We start from the raw sequence: 17,078 nt of genomic DNA on the forward strand, positions 1-17,078 counted from the left end.
CCAGACCCCTGGGATTTTTTTCACACCTTGAGCTATGCTGTCACACAATTATTAATTTTTTTTGTTGATATCAGTAATTAAAATACATTTGGCAATTGTCACGCACATTTTATAGTATGTTTCTGTGAATAAATACATTTGCTTTAATTTTAGTGTAATTTGATACCCCATAGGCCGGTATGAAAAATAAATCCCATGGCCAATATTTTCCTACAGTCCACCTGGAACACACTTTCACCCCAGCCTGTGGCCATGTGGCACCAGGTCCGCTTCAGCTGCTGATTGCAGCCAATGAAATGGGGCGGGAGGCAGAGCAGCGGCAGTAACCACACATGTGCAGAATGGCGCCTGCTGATGAGCGCAGGAGGCTTAAAGTGCCGGCTGCACCAGTAAGAGCCCAGAAGCCCGACACCATGAGCGCAGGAAAATTTTCACCCCTTAGAACAGGGGTCGGGAACCCATGGCTCGCGAGCCAGATATGGCTCTTTTGAGGGCTGCATCTGGCTCGCAGACACGTGTCGCCATACTTCGCGGTTCCCCGCTGACCCAGCTGCTCCCCGGTCCTCCGCCGCCCGGGCTTAAAATGCTGTCAGCCCGGGCGGAACGCGGCAGGACAGCTGGAGTCAGCGGCACCGGCGTGCTCTCTTCTCCTCCCCCCCGCGGCCCGGAAGAGGAAGTGGAGAGCATCGGGTGCCTGCGCGGGAAGAAGAGACCACACTAGCGTGGTCTCTTCTTCCGCGCAGGCACCCGATGCTCACCACTTCCTCTTCCGGGCCGCGGGGGGGAGGAGAAGAGAGCACGCAGACTGGAGTCATCCGGGTGCCTGCGCGGGAGTCATCGGGTGTCAGCCGGGTGCCAGCGCTGGAGTCATCGGGTGCCTGCGCGGGTCTTCCCGCGCAGGCACCCGATGCTCTCCACTTCCTCTTCCGGGCCGCGGGAAGAAGAGAGCACGCCGGTGCTCTCTTCTTCCCGCGGCCCGGAAGAGGAAGTGGAGAGCATCGGGTGCCTGCGCGGGAAGAAGACTGCAGCGCGGCTCGGAGGAAAATGAAAATCTTCAACCGCGGCCGATGGGACTCCGCCTTCGCGAGGGCTGAAAATGAAGGAGGTTAGCGTTGGGAGGTGGCTGCTGCTGCCGCGAGTTCCGGGGGGGGGGCGGGAGAGAGTGAATGAGCGAGCAAGCATGTGTGTTTGAGATCCTGTGTGTGTGAGTGAGAGATTGCATGTATGTGAATGATTGAGAGCCTGTATATGTGAAAGAGAGTATGTCTGTGATTGAGATCCTGCCTGTGAGAGAGAGAGCATGAATGTAAGTTTACCATTGGGAACCTGTATGTGTAAGTTTGTAATTGAAAACCTGTTTGTTTGAAAGAGTATGTGTGTATGATTGAGATCCTTTGTGTGTGAGAGAGATCATGTGTATGTATGATTAAGAGCCTGTGTGTATAATTAAGAGAGAGCTCATGTGTGTCTGTGTCTGATTGACAGCTGGTTTAGGTGATGGAGCATGTGAGTATGTGATTGAGAGCCTGTGTTTAAATGAGAGAGAGAGACCATGTGTGTCTGTGTGATTGAGAGCTGATTTAGGTGAGGGAGCATGTGAGTATGTGATTGAGAGCCTGTGTTTAAATGAGAGAGAGAGACCATGTGTGTCTGTGTGTGATTGAGAGCTGATTTAGGTGAGGGAGCATGTGAGTATGTGATTGAGAGCCTGTGTGTAAATGAGAGAAAGAGAGGACATGTTTGTAAGCATGTGAATGAGAGTCTGTGTGTGAGAGAAAAAGACAGCATGTATTTATGTGATTGAAAGCCTGTGTGTGTGTAAGCGTGAAAAGATAGACAGCATGTGTGTAAATGTGTAATTAAGAGCCTATAAAAGTGAGAGAGAAAAAACATTTGTATATGTGAGTGACTGAGAGCATGTGTGTATAGGTGTGTCATTGAGAGCCAGTGTGAGAGAGAGCGCTGGTATGTGACTGAGAGAGGAGAAAGTTCCAAGCAAACCACCCCACCTCCTGCTAATTCAGAACAATCTCAGGACACCTGGATATCAAACGTTCCCAGGTATGCAGAGCAAAAAAATTTTTGTATCCTTATTATTTTTCATTACTGGATCTTTGTGTCTGCTATTTTGAAATATTTTGTTGGTATCTGGAAATGTTTTATATGAGTTTTTAATTATTGGATATTCCACTCATCAGCTGTTTCGAAATATGTTCTTTTTGTTAGTACAGTTTTACTGCTGATGATTTTATATTTCTTGATTTGTTTTATAAGGATGTGTGATGTTTCTTTTTTCCTTTGTTACACTGCATACAGAGACTCTGGCTTGTTGCAGTTTCCAATTCAGTTTTTGTCTGCATGCTTCTTGTTAGGCGTTTTGGTCTCTTTATTCTATGTTAGGTGAGGGACAGCACGTGATTCAGGTGAGGTTTTCTGCTGGCGTGTAGTTTCTGTGTAGGACTCTATAGCAGCCTGACTTGGTCCGTTTTCCTAATAGGAGATGTATTGGTGTCTTAAGGCCTGGTGTAATATTTTCAGAGACTTATTGTACTTTAAAAGTGTGATCTTACATAAAATGCACACATTTACTTGTATTTAGTTTTAAACATATTGTATGGCTCTCATGGAATTACATTTTAAAATATGTGGCGTTTATGGCTCTCTCAGCCAAAAAGGTTCCTGACCCCTGCCTTAGAAGGTTCACAAAAGTCAGTTTGTCAGTTCATTTTTTTCTGGGATTTGTATTTGTATGATTTAGGATTTTAAGCATTGCAGGAAGGACAATGAGTTGTGTGTGTGTGTGTGTGTGTGTGTTGGGGGGGGGGGGGGGGGTGGAGGAGTCATGCACAATTGCAAGCATTCTCCCCTGGGTTCCAGAGACCCATGATATGCCTCTGACATGGAGAAAAAGCTTAGCATGCAGAAAAACATGATTTATGTGCACAAATAATATTTTCTGTCCATAAAATATGATTTATGTGCACAAGCAATCTGCATAGAAAACATTTTTGTATGTATTAATCATACGTTCTGTGCATAAAATACCGACTACACGATAAACGTGGAAACAAATTCAACAAATATTTTAAGAAATGAAAATATTTTTTAATTTTTAAGGCAGCATCAAACTTGGAGCTTCACTACAATAGTGCTTATGGTGTCAAACAACTTTTTGAATCAAGTAAATAAATGATGTAGACATTGTCAGTCACAATTACACCTAGCTTGCCCAATGAGTGAACCAGTGGGTCAATCTTTGCTGCAGGTCTCCTGAAGGAGAATTTTTGAAACCTTTGTTAAAAGTTTACATACCACCCATTGCACAAGCTCAAGTACTTTTGTTACTGGCAATGTTGGATCATTTGTTTAACTTTATTCAAAAAGTTGTTTGATACCATTAGCACTATTTTGGACACTAATTGTTCACTCAGATATCATAAGCTCCACGTTTGATGCCTCTTTAAAAATTGAAAAATATTTTTTGCTTCTTTAAATATTTGTTTAAAAAAAAATTAAATCTTTTATCACCACTCCAAAGATCATGGCATAGAGCACACATATATCCTAAAAACTCCATGAAATATACATAGACATACATTGCATTACATAACTACGGTGACAGACCATTTGCCCTAATACACATGGGGGCTACAGCCCATTTATTGTGTATTTTATATAATTAACACGTGGTTGGGATGCTCCGTATTACCTTTGCATAAAATGCTGACTACAGGTCCTAACACTGGAACTTTTGTTTCTGCCCATAGACTAAAACTAGTGCTGGAAACTTTACTCCATCTCAGACTGTGAGTAAAATCTGCAGTATTAAGACAGCAGGAGTTAAGCCAGTGCATCTCCCTTCATTGGAAGGGTAATAATAATTAGTGCCTTCATTTGCATGGGATTTCCGTGGGAGGGAGCTAAGCAGTACATACAGTTCTACGCACACATTTTTGGTACTCCAAACTCCTTGCTGCATCAGGAGTAAAGTTTGTGCTCACAACTACAAGTAAAACTGGGCACTCTGCTAAGCGCAATTTATTATTTATTTGTTTGTTTGTTTATTTATTTCAAGTCTTTTATATACTGAAGTATAGCAGTCTGCCTTCACTCCAGTTTACATGAGAACAACTTTATACAATTTAATCACATTGGTACCACTTATTATAGTAAGAAAAATATTTGTGTCAGAGGTTTAAAAATGAACAACAATTACATACTGGAAACGAACATTTTTTGTCCCATACGAACTAACCATTTTTAAAGGGTGGAAGATCATAAGGTGAGTTCATCGTTGGGCAAGAGGTACGTGTAGTCTTTGTGTATTGGTGTGACTGTATTACATCATGAGGTAGTAATTAAACTAACTTGAAAGTCCTGTTTCCTTGTTCTCTTGACCCATGATCACCTGTTATTGAATGACTGTTTAGAGCAAAAACTTGGTCTAGACCAGTTCATCTAGCAATATCATAACTGCGCAGAGTATGCAACAGACTTTCTCTTGTAATGGGGTGGGTGGATGGGGGATGAGTGAGAGGTAGGGAGTGAGGGATATTAAGAAGGACCAATCAGCTCTTCATAGAGCCCTTAGATTCTGATATAATTGTAACATGCAAGTTTCCTTTACCCCAAAAAGAGAAAATGTTTAAAAACAAACTAGCTCCTAGAAGTTAAAAACAGTACTTTTCTGTATTCTGAGCCGAAACCTCTGTATTACTTGCTCATATCTAAAATTTGCTTCCTATCGCCGTTAAAAAAAAAAGAGCATCCCAATCAGCTCTTCACAGGTTACATTAGGTAGCCTGCGATTGATCTGTTCATAAACTTGTCTAATCCTTTATTTAACCAACATATAACATTTCCTCCAGTGTCTTCTATGAAATACTTCTCCGAGGACAAGCAGGATGGCAGTCCTCACATGGGTGATATCGGATGGAGCACAGCACAGAAAACTTAAGTCAAAGTTTCTAGAACTTTGACTGAGCATCATTGAGCATGCTCATGCATGCAATATACCACGCGTCCACGCAGGGTCCCTTCAGTCTCTTCTTTTCTGTGGACCCTTGCGTCTCGCGGTTGGGTGTCTCAGTTTTCTTCAGTTTGAAGTGCTTTTTTTATGATTAATTTTTCACATTTCCTCACATGGTTGACACAGGTTCCCCCCAAGTTCTCCCATTAGCATCCTAGTTAGGTTTTTCTTCATTTTTGGGTAAGTTTATTTTTGTTGTTGATCCCCCGGGGCAACATGTGCTCGGTGCCTGTTGGCCATTGACAGCTGCAGCCATTAATTTTGATCTTGTGTTGTTTCAAGATAACATGTCCACTTCGGGTTTTAAGTGGTACCCCAGGTATGCAGGGACCAATGTTTATCACGGACCCCCCTCCATGATAGATGTGTCCACTACCTTGGGGTATCACACAACGTCCCAGGTTGCAGCAAGTGCGCCAAAATGACCCCGAAAGGACGTAAGATCTGGCTCAACAAGATGGAGTGCCTCTTTGGGCTGGAGAACACTGATCCATTGGCATCAGCATTGAGCGACCTCAGAGCTGCACCAGTGGACACCGAGCCATCGACATCAGTGGGGCTACCTGTTCCATCGAGGTCATCAGCTGCCAGGAATGCCAGAGACAGGCCATTGTCTGACACTTCCCAAGTCAAGGAGGTCAGGTTTGTTGCCCTTGACCTTGGCACCAGGGAAGGACTGATCTGAGCATTGAGGGAAGCTGAGGAAGCATTGGTATCAGTTCCTGTCAATGCACAGTGCCAGGCAAGGCACCCCATGGCAAAGAGATCCAATCCTCCATGAATGCCAGGGTAAGCAACAGTCTACACCAGTCCCGATGCTCACTACCAGAGGATCTGGTTACACTTCCTGGGTCCCAGCCTGTCCTGGCTTCAGCGATTTTCGAGGAGGAACTAGAGAGGTGCATGCATCAGGCCTTGGAGAAGGTGATGTGTGGCATCAGTGTCAGAGCACTGACGACACCAGCACCAGCAGTGTTGTTCCTTGAGCTTCTGCTGGAATCCCTGAACACATTCATAAGCATGTTACCGATCCCTTCCCCATTGTCGGTTACCGGGATGGCTTTGATGCCCTGCAGGCACTGGCGCCGCCACCAGCCAATCCGGTGCTTATCCCTGGTTCCTCAGATGCGGAAGCTCCCCTGGTGCCGTGGAACTCACCGGGGCCTGGGTCAAAACAGCCAGTCGAACCAGTGCCTACACTGCTGGCTGTCGGCCGAGCGCCTAGGGCTCATCACCAGTTAATGACAGCAGAGACAAGGGCACTTGTGACCTCTGGGGGGATGAATCCTCTGATGTATCTAATGACTTTCAGATGGCCTCCCCTCAGAACCATCTCCTCCAGACGATTAAAGGAAGCCTCCACTGGAAGACCTCTCCTTTGTAGGATTTGTCCGGGTGATGGCAGAAGGCATCCTATTTCAGATGCAAACTGAAGAGGATACCAGGCACAAAATGCTAGATCTCATTCAGTATGTGAAGCCTCCCAAGGATATCATGGCAGTTCCAGTGCATGAGATTTCTCACAGTGATTCCCATTCACAGGAAAGGAAGACATGGATTATCTCATCCAAAAGGCTCTCAGATTCGACAAGCATCTGCTGCCCCACCAACTGGTGGTCATCGAGCGAAACATGATCATGTCAAACTAAATCTCTGGACTGGGTCACTGAGCATTTGCCTGATAAGGGAAGGACCTTGAATGTCATTGAACAAAAATGAGAAAAAGTGGTTTTTAGTTATCAAAAAAGCAAAAAAGCATCAGAGTGGCACATGTTGAGGCCGCTACAATAAACATCACTCCCTTGGCACGTTTACACATGAGAAAGGCCCAATGGACCTTAAGGTCGCAGTGGTGACAAGCCACTCAGGACCTCCAGGATTACATCTGAGTTGCACTGTCTCTCTGGGCCTCTTTGTTTTGGTGGCAGGAATTCTTAAATCTGGAAAGGGGGGGTGCTTCCTTCCAAATCCTCCCACCCAATACCCAACTTGTCCTTACCATGGATACATCCACCCTGGTCTGGGGAACTAGTATATGGACTCAGCTCCAAGGGTTTATGGTCCACCCAGGAACATCTCTGCTAAATCAATTTCCTGGAGCTCCAGTCTATCAGGTATGCAATGTTGGCTTTCAGAGATTAGCCATCCAACAAAATTGTACTGATGCAGACCAACTAGTTAGATGCAGACCAAGAGGCAATGTGGTATGTCAACAAGCAGGGAGACACAGGATCACATCTCCTGTGTCAGGAAGCAGTCCAGATCTGGTCATGGACCCTCTCCCATGGGTTGGTGCTTAGGGCTATGTATCTGGCTGGATCAGAGAAAGTGATAGTGGACAGACTGAGTCACTCCTTCAGATCACATGAATGATCTCTGGACCAAGGAGTCATGAACTGGATCTTCCATCTCTGGGGAAACCCGGACATAGATCTCTTTGCAGCACCTTGGAACAGGATGGCTCCTCAGTTCTGTTCCTTTTACAAGACACACAGCAAACTAGCCTCAGATGCCTTTGCCCTTCATTGGGACTAGTGTCTTCTGTAAGCGTATCCTCCAGCTCCACTGGTAGTGAAGACTCTCTTGAAGCTTCACGAGGACAAAGGGACTATGATCCTCATAACCCCACTTTGTCCGAGGCAGATTTGGTTTCTACTCTGTGGGCGATGTCCATCCAGAAACTGATTAGGCTACAGACTTCCCCAGATCTCATCACCAGTATCGAGGTAGGTTGTGCCATCCCAACCTCCAGGCCCTGTCGCTCACAACCTAGATGTTGAGAGGTTGATATTGCAAATACTCGATCTCTTGGAAGATGTGTCTCGGGTCCTGGTGGCTTCCAGAAAGCCTTCCACTAGAAAATCCTATGGACTGAAGTGGAGGAGGTTTTCCATATAAGTGGAGGTGTTTTCCATATGGTGTGAATGGAAGGCCCTAGATCCCTTCTCCTGTTCCTTACAAAAGCTACTTGACTACCTTCTTCACCTTTTGGAAGCTGGTTTAAAGACCAACTCCATTAGAGTTCATATGAGTGCGACTGGCACTTATCACCGTGGTGTAGATAGTAAGCCCATCCCTCTGCAGTCTATAGTTGTACGTTTCATGTGGGGCCTGCTTCAGTTGTAGCCTCCCCTAAGGATTCCCTCTGTGTCTTGGGACCTCAATGTGGTGTTGGCTCAACTGATGAAAATTCCCTTTGTACCACTGTGCTCCTGTGACCTGAAGTACCTGGCCTAGACGGTCATATTTTTAGTGGAGGTCACTTCAGCTGGGTCACTGAGCCTTAATGACTTATTTCTTTTTTTTTTTTTTTTTAAAGAATTTATTAAACGCCTAACACAAAAAGGCCTAGGCGATGAACATAATTACATACATAAAATCAAATCTTTACAAACACGTGGTTTCACAGAAACCAAAAATCATGAATCATACAATAATAATACACATCATAATAACATAAATAAGACCAATTACTGAATCATCAGCTGTCATGTAGCAAAAACTTCTCTCCGCAATTTTAGACATTAAACGCACGGGCAAGCAAAAATTCTTTGAAAGATGTTTTAAATTTCTTGACATCTTCAAGAGACCTTAAATCCAAAGGAATAAGATTCCATTGACAGGGTGCCGCTATCGAAAAAGATGTCTCGCTAGTGATAAATAAATGAGCCTGACGGACAGAAGGAACCTCCTTATCTACCTTACACTAAGTTTTTTCATGACAGGGTGGTCCTACATACGCACCCTAAGTTCCTGCCTAGGGTGGTGTCGGACTTCCAGCTTAACCAGTCCATCATCCTGCCAAGATTTTTTTCCCAGGCCCCATTTGCAACAGTGCGAACAAGCCATGCACAATTTGGATTGCAAAAGAACCTTCACCTTCTGTCTGGAGTGGATAGAAGCCCTTAGACAGTCCACCCAATTATGTGTTTCTTTTTATCAGAACAAGTTGGGGATCGCGGTTGCCAAGCAGATGCTTTCAAATTAGCTAGCATACTGCATCTCCTTCTGTTATGCCTGGGCGGGACTGCATCATGGGGGCCATGACAAGGCTCATTCTGTTCAAGCCATGGCAGTATCAGTGGCCCACTTGCGAGCATTACCCATGGAGGAGATCTGCAGAGCTGTGATATGGAGTTCCATCTACTCATTCACATCACATCCTGGATAGGGATGGCTGATGCAACAGTAGGTTTGGCCAGTCTGTCCTTCAAAACCTATTTGAAGTGTAGAACCTAACTTTGTTCCCACCTAGGGCTCATTCTTTCTTTTCAGGTTGCCTTCTCCCCCCTTGTTACCAACAGAACCAGTTGTTGTGCCCGTAGTACTTATTTTGGTGTTTTGTTGGTCCCCTTTTATGTTGGGGTGGCAATCTGTAGCTAGAGATTCACCTATGAGTAAGGACTGCCATCCTGGTTGTCCTCGGAGAAAGCAGAGTTGCTTACATATAGTAGGTGTTCTCCGAGGACAGCAGGATGTCAGTTCTCATGAAACCTGCCCACATCCCGCGGCATTAGGTTTCCACTACATAGGTTTTCTCATTATTTTTATTTATTACTCTCTTATTTCTATGATATAAGACTGAGGGGACCCCACGTGAACACAAGGTTTATTGCATGCGTGAGCATGCTCACTGAGGCTCAGTCAAAGTTCAAGAAACCTTGACATAAATTTTCTGTGATGGGCTCAGTCCGATGATGTCACCCATGTGTGAGGACTGACATCCTGTTGTCTTCGGAGAACACCTGATACAGGTAAGCAACTGCTTTCCTTTTGTTTCTTTAACCCTGATGACAGATAAACATAGAAACATACAGATGAATTTTAAAAGCCCGGCGCACGCATAAATTAGGGTATGCGCACCAACTGAATTATAAAAGCCGCCCAGATTCACATGTATCTTCTGCAGGGCGCACATCTCACTTGATTTCAAAAAGGGGTATGATGTAGACATGGTCAGGGTGGGACATGGGTGTTTAAGGGCATAGCCAAGAGATGCACGTAAGTACTTATACACCTGCTAGGGAAGAGATGTAACTTCCAAACTAAAAATAACTAGCCATTTCTAATAGATTTAAAGGGTCTGGGGTAACTGGGGGAGTGCAGGCTAAACCAAGAGGGTTTGGAGGACCTTAATGGGCGAACTAGTTGCCAAACTGGTGAAACGTGGATGTGTGCCCGTTTTAAAATACCCTGACTTGGGTGGTAGAAGTAGGTGGGCGCCCACTTAAAATTGGGTGCACACGTGCGTACATCCAGTGTATTTTATAACATGCGTGCACATCTCTGGGTGCGTGCTGATGCACACTTGCTAATGTGTGGCCGTGCACCGGTTTGAAAGTTCCCATCCCCGAGAGAGAAGAGCAGGGAGCACTCTTGACTTTTTTTTTTTTTTTTAAATAATCTTTATTCTGCATCCACACAATACAATAACATATGAAATGTATCAGTATTCCAACACTGCATACATCATCATATATAATAAGATATAATATGACGCACATCAACAAGTGTCAACAGGAAACACTGAAATGCCTTGCACGGCAACAGTTTTTTGTTTCAAACTATGTTCTATTTACCCATTCATCGCTCACCCACTCAGGAATCTTTTATACGGGCACATTCTAAACATCCAATCCAACAGTGACTTTTTAAGACGGCAAAATTGCAATCTGTCAGGGACCCGACCAGCTATTGCCTGTTGAGTTACAGCCCATTGCTTACAGTCATCTTCTCTATGCCAGTCCACAACTGATTTCAGTTGAGAAGCCGGGTAGTATCTCTTAATGTTGGGCCACCCTCAGCCCACCTGACAATTTAGGCTGATAGAAAACCCTACTGGCAACCCTAGGAGGTTGCCTCCTCCAGGTATAACTAAAGATGCTCCTCCAAGGTCCCTTTAAAAATGTATCTGATACAGAAATGGGCAACGTCTGGAAAAAGTAACCAGTCCGAGGCCTGATGCTCATCTTAACTGAGGCAATTCTCCCCAGCCAGGACAGAGTAAAGAGCTACTGCTTATCTAAGCCTTGCTGCCTAGCAGACGGGCCGATACAGTACAGTGAACTCATCTAAAAGGGGATTGGTCCTTTCAACTGACAGCTGCTGTTGAAGGGGCCAATTGGCGTCCAGTAAAGGAACGAATAAATGAATATTAAATGCCGGTAGGGATCCTCTTGAGAAGATAAGGCCTCCTCTTCCTCTTGCTGGAGTTCCTTGGGGATAGAGGAAAGTTTGGTGCCCCTGTTAAGAGCTCTGGGCCCAGCTATTATTTTTTTAACATGGGTGGAAGATGGGAGGGAGGAGAATTGTCGCCTACTCTGCCCCGTCACTGTCCCATATTTTTGTAGCATAGATTTTCTATTAATGGCATGTAAATGGCCAACGAGTAAAGAAAAAAGCATGTTTTTGGTTTTTTTTTAACTCCTAGTCTATTTGCAGAACATTAGCTTTCTGCATTCGGTGGGGCCACTTGTTTTTTCTGTCGGCGTAAAGTAAAACCAATGCTAAAATTTAGCTCTGATTTAAGCATGGGTTTTATGACATCAGCCCCGGTGAAATAAATGTCCCCACCACCCAAGTTGAACAAACGTTGGCAAGAGCCACTGAGCTTTTACTATTAAATTACGTCATTGGTGCCAGACAGTGTGTGTGTGTGGGGGGGGGGGGGGGGGGATTGACTCTTGATTGCACAGAGACAGATTTTTTTTAGTTACATGGCACACATGTGTAACTCCCTTTTCAGTGGGTGTCCTGAATACAAAGGTAAATGATTGCCCTGAGGCCACAATAACCCTCACTTATTCTCTTTCTCCTTTTTCTCAGTCCACTGGCCCCGGGTCCCGGGGTTCATTCTGGTGGGGAGGAGGAGGATTCAGCCACCAGGCTCAAGGCACACAGGGGTGGCATAACTCATGGTCTCTGTCTTTTATTCTCTTTAATATACTCACAATGGGATGTCCTTGATTTAGAGGCAGCATGTATTCTCACAAACAACACTGGACATGCTGGTGAGGTGTTCCAACAAAACTTTTACTGCAACCAAAAATATCTTCAATCCAATTAGCAACAAAAATTCCTCCAATTCATCTTCGCAAATTCCAAAAGTGCTGCTTGTCGCAGCCCTGCGCAGCTGAGTTACTGTCCCTTTGGACAGCAGGCACTAGGAAAAGATCCAAAACTAGTGGTAGAGAGTGGGCTCCTAGTGGGCACTGGGATTTCCTGATCTCTTTCTCTGATGTTTCTGTTGGGCCTCTGAGTTAGAAAGTCCCAAAATACAAAAAGCACACTCTTCTCTCCTTCTCATGGGCAGGAACCAGTGGTAAAAGAATTTCCTCCCAAAACAACAAGAACAAAAGCTCTCCTTAAAAACTGCAACTCACTTTTCTACTGGCAAGACACTGCTGTCCTTCCTTTGTATGGCAGGCAGGGAATCGCAGTTGTTTAGCCTGAAGTCCTCCTGAGGCTGAACCAGGCTGCACACAGAAATCCAAAACTCTTCCAAAAAGCAAATTGTCACAGAAAAACCCCCCTCTTTTCTACTGCCAGAGACACTCCCTGCCAGACCATGGGGTGCAGGGCCAGGAATATGTCTCTTCCCCTGGTATCAGGCTGTGGGGCCTAAAACTGGAGAAACTCTGCAACACTTTCCTGCTTCCTTGAACTCTTAACAAAACATTGCCACACTGCTCCTCATGCTCTCCCTGTTTTTATACAGGATGCTGACCAAGCCAGACGTCCTTACAGGAAGGTGCCTGCAAGGGATGGTCTGCAAGCTACGCTTACCCAAATACTAACCTCTGCCTAAGCTAGGGTTAAAAAAAGAAGGTACTTCGGATCTATATGGTCCCTACACATTAGTTTACAGTATTAAACCCCTGAAGACTTGGCCTGCCAATCCCAGCCCCAAGTGACATATGACATGGCTCTGGTGCGCTCTGCCTCATTCCTCACTGCCTGAAGCCAGTGGTTCACATGATGGACTTCAGTAGCGTTGGCTGTCACTGCTTAGGAGAGATTCGTGACTGTGGGGATGTTTGCACTGTGCCTTCCCATGCTGTGCCTGGCTCCAGACAATGCAGGTGCCCACCTCCAGGAGCGCCCAACCAACAACCCAGCTTACAGACTTTCAGATAGCCCACATACTCCCAGGAGAGGAGGGAAGGAGGGTTTCAACACATGTACTTTCTGCAAATTTTCAACGAGAAACTGCCTGTGTCGTTCCTCTTTGAAGGAATAGCAAGGCAAGGTCCACGCGTTAAAGGTGTCCATGCGCTATGTACCTGCTGTCTGTGCAGGTAGCGGAGGTGGGGCAGAACAGCCTGAGTAGATTTGACAATGAAATGCACACATGATGTTTACTTCTCCTGGCCGAATCACGCCCACGGGAGCGGCTCTGTACTTATGTGGCTAAAAGTGCTTGCGCTCTGTAACCTGTGCACATTTTTAGCCACCTTTGATTTTTCAGTTGGGCCATTTTACTCAACGGAAGTGCCATTTCAACGGCGACCTCCAAATAGCTGCAGAAAATGAAACATGAAAAAAAAAATGCTCGTGTGACCCGTTTCTCCCCTCGCGTGTGGGTGTCTTGAAAACCAGTCCGGTTTGGGGCACCGGAGGATTGGATGTATCTGCCCTGGGTTTAGATACTTACGGTTTGAACCTTATCACATAAAATCTACACAATATTTATTTTCCTGCCTCAGTTTATTATGTCTTTTAGTGCATGTGTTTTTGGATTTGCCAACTCCTGAGGCTACAGAGTTTGGGCCTGCAGGTTCCAAAACCCTCATGAAGCACGATTCAGGCAGCAAGGGAGATGCATCCTGCTGACCAGACTTATTCGGTGACTCCACATTACCTTGGACTAACTGAGCCGATTCTGGGTTTGCCTCGTTGCGTGCATGAAGATGTAATCCTGTGATGGACGTGGATTCCGAGTCTGGGCACGCTGACAGAGCAGCGCTTTCCCCGCAGCAGCCTGGCTGAGCTTGCAGAATGCTCTGCAACGCTCGCCATCCTTGGCTCCCACCAGCCGCGCTGTTTTGTCTCCCAGCAGGCGTTCAGGAGCTGTTGAGAAAGCAGAGAGCAACATATTACATTCTGTAGCTTCTCATTTTGTTGATATTTCAAAAAAAAAAAAAAAAAATCTTTGCTTGTGTCTCCTGTGCATTCCAACACAGCTGATGAAGAGGGTGCTTTCATTCTCCCTCCCCACCTCCCACCGACTCCCGGTACAGCGTGACTCACTGGAAGGGTCTCTGGGGCACGTTAGTTAATTAGACAGTCTCCTGCTGTCACCAGTCTGGTGGGCGAATATATTAAAGTGTTCAGTTCTGTCTTGGAAGTGAATCATCGATGAACACTTCGTATCAAAATTTGTTCAAAGACAGCCAGCTAAGAAAGTTTGGTAGAGATGACATGGTTTATTAGGCTGATTACTGGGTACAAGCTTTTGTCTGAAGCCCTTCCTCGGGTGCCAGGGATCAAGCCCAGGCAGTCCTGAAAGCTTGCATGAAGGATGCATTACCCTAACCAGGATGATCACTTCTCCCTAAAAGAAAGATGTATTTTTTTTTCTTTTAAATGCAGTTTAGTTTTGATGGGCTAAGACAGCGCTGCCAACTTGCTTCCAGGAAGGACTTTAGCAACACTGCCTAAAAATGCACACTTGAGAGTAAGCTGTAAGCCTGTTCCTCAAACAGGCATCAAAGCAATAAGAAAGAACAGCAGTCCTGCTTCCGTAAAACAAGCCCTGTCTATGACTAATAACCAGCAGGGGGTCTGTAATGCAGCAGTCACGTATAGTAATTTTGTCGTAAGCTATTCTATAAATTAAGGTCTAAGATCCAGATTTATGAATGTATTAGACGAGGCAGCTGTCAAAGCAACACTCTTTTTGCCACGGCATGCTCCGTGGCCAGTTCTGATTCCAAAGCAGCCCCTGTAATGGCCAGATGAAGTCTGAGGACAGAAGAAATATACATCAGATGACACAGACTCCTCCTCAGGAAACACATGCCTTGCTAGAACCGTGGTCTGTAAGGTGCCAGCATCCCTTCTGGAGCTGATAAATATTTTGCAAGATATTTCTTTGCAAATGCATTTTGTAGCCCTGATGACTTTCTCTTATTCAGGAAGCCAGTGATGGTCTTGCTCCTTGATCAAGCCTTCGCACCTTGATTAGCTACCGGAGGTGTTATAATACAGGTCCATACTCAAAGAGGCCAATATTCAATAGGCCGTTTAATGGACAAGTTATCTAGCTAAAGTTAGCCAGGTAGCTGGTCCCATATGTTCAGCGGGATAAACATGAAGCTGGATAGCAAAAAAAAAACCTAACCGGCTATTTTGAAAATAGGTTAGGTTTGTAGTTATCTGGCCTTGTGTGGCTGGATAACATGCTACTTAAGTGGATATCTTTAAAGATACCCGGATAAGTAGTGCTAAGAAAAAGAATCAAATAAATAAATGGGCCAACAGGCCATCTCCTTCACCTCCCCCAAAAAACATCTTATAAAGGCCCTGTCGGGCTGTTCCTTCTCACCCCCTAAATCCTTTACATGTGACAGAGTCACCCCCCAGACTAGTGTTTGCTAAAAGCAAAAATCAGGCTGCCCCTCCCTTCCCTCCCACCCACACAGAAGATTTAACAGTGTCATGGTGCCCCCCCCCCCCTTCCCCCAACCCTCTGCATCCCCCCCCCCAATACTTTATATGTAATTGCCGGGAGCAAGGGACCCTCTGCTCTACTTCCAGTTTCTCCATGCTGCTGTAAGAGGAACAGCACTGGAAGCATAAGCTTGCGTTAAGCTTACACTTCCAGCGCTGCCTCTAGTTCACAAGCAGGTCTAAGCTTATCCAGCTAACCTAGCCAGATATACCCAATATTCAACTCAACCCCTTCCTGGAACATCCTGAAATGCCCCTTTTTTTGGCTGGCTAAATTATAGCCGGAATTTAGTCGGATAAGTGGCTGAAAATGCCACATTTGTCATTGTGAATTATCCATCTAAATGGCTTTTGAATATTTACCCCAAAGAGTTTGATGGGTAACTTTTAGAGTTATTGGGACAAAACCCAAGATTTTAATATCTCCCCCCGCTGAGCAGCTAAATTTTGTCCGTGTCACTCATTACCAGCACAAAATTTAGCCAGAGAAAGAGGCAGTGATGGTGGCATGCTGGTAAGAGCTGATATTCAGTGCTACATAGCTAAAGTTAGCCGAGTAAAACTGGTTAGAAAAATAGCTGTCTTGAAGATGTCTGGTTAGCTTTATCCGGGTATGTTTCACTGAATATCCAGGGATACCATATAGTTATCTGGGTAACCTTATGCTGATAACTTTCCTGCTTGCAGTCCCATTTAATATCAACTTCATAGTTTTGTGTGATTATTGCTGCTGTTATTTTTTTACTGTGATCATTATTCCATCATTATGTTTACATTCTGCTGTTTTATTTAATGCTGCTGTTATTATATTCTTATTTTCAGTTATGATTGTCTTATTATTATGTTTGTTCTTAGTCATATTTTTTATTGCTTTGTTGCTTTGATTTCCTCAGGGAAAGCAATGAATAGAAAAACAAATGATTGAACTGGCTGGTGTGGAAAGGTAGTGGCAGTCAGCCGACAGGCATTTTGCAAACTTTTCTGCAATTATACAGCAATTCTCAGATTCTGTTGCAAGAAGCAGATTCTGTGTGTTATAGTGAGCACGTGAGGGGTCCTACTAATTTATAAAAGCTTGGCTTGCTCATACAGGTACTTATGGTTTAGATGAGGGTAGGCAACTCTAGTCCTCAAGTGCCACAAGCCGGTTAGGTTTTCAGGATATCCACAATGAATATGCATGAGATGTATTTGCATGCAGTGGAGGCAGTGCATGAAAATGTAACCCATGAAAGGTTAGTGTGGGTGTCTTGAAAACCAGTCCGGTTTGGGGCACCGGAGGATTGGAGGTATCTGCCCTGGGTTTAGATACTTACGGTTTGAACCTTATCACATAAAATCTACACAATATTTATTTTCCTGCCTCAGTTTATTATGT

General features: G+C 44.9%; 1 protein-coding gene across 5 annotated transcripts in view; it reads left to right on the forward strand.

Moving 5' to 3' along the window:
* The window catches only part of ARHGAP44 (Rho GTPase activating protein 44), a 413,328-nt gene that overhangs the window by 241,203 nt on the left and 155,047 nt on the right, over nucleotides 1-17,078 (forward strand). The window lies entirely within an intron of this gene.

Source organism: Rhinatrema bivittatum, chromosome 4, assembly GCF_901001135.1.
Source record: "Rhinatrema bivittatum chromosome 4, aRhiBiv1.1, whole genome shotgun sequence".
NCBI lineage: Eukaryota > Metazoa > Chordata > Amphibia > Gymnophiona > Rhinatrematidae > Rhinatrema > Rhinatrema bivittatum.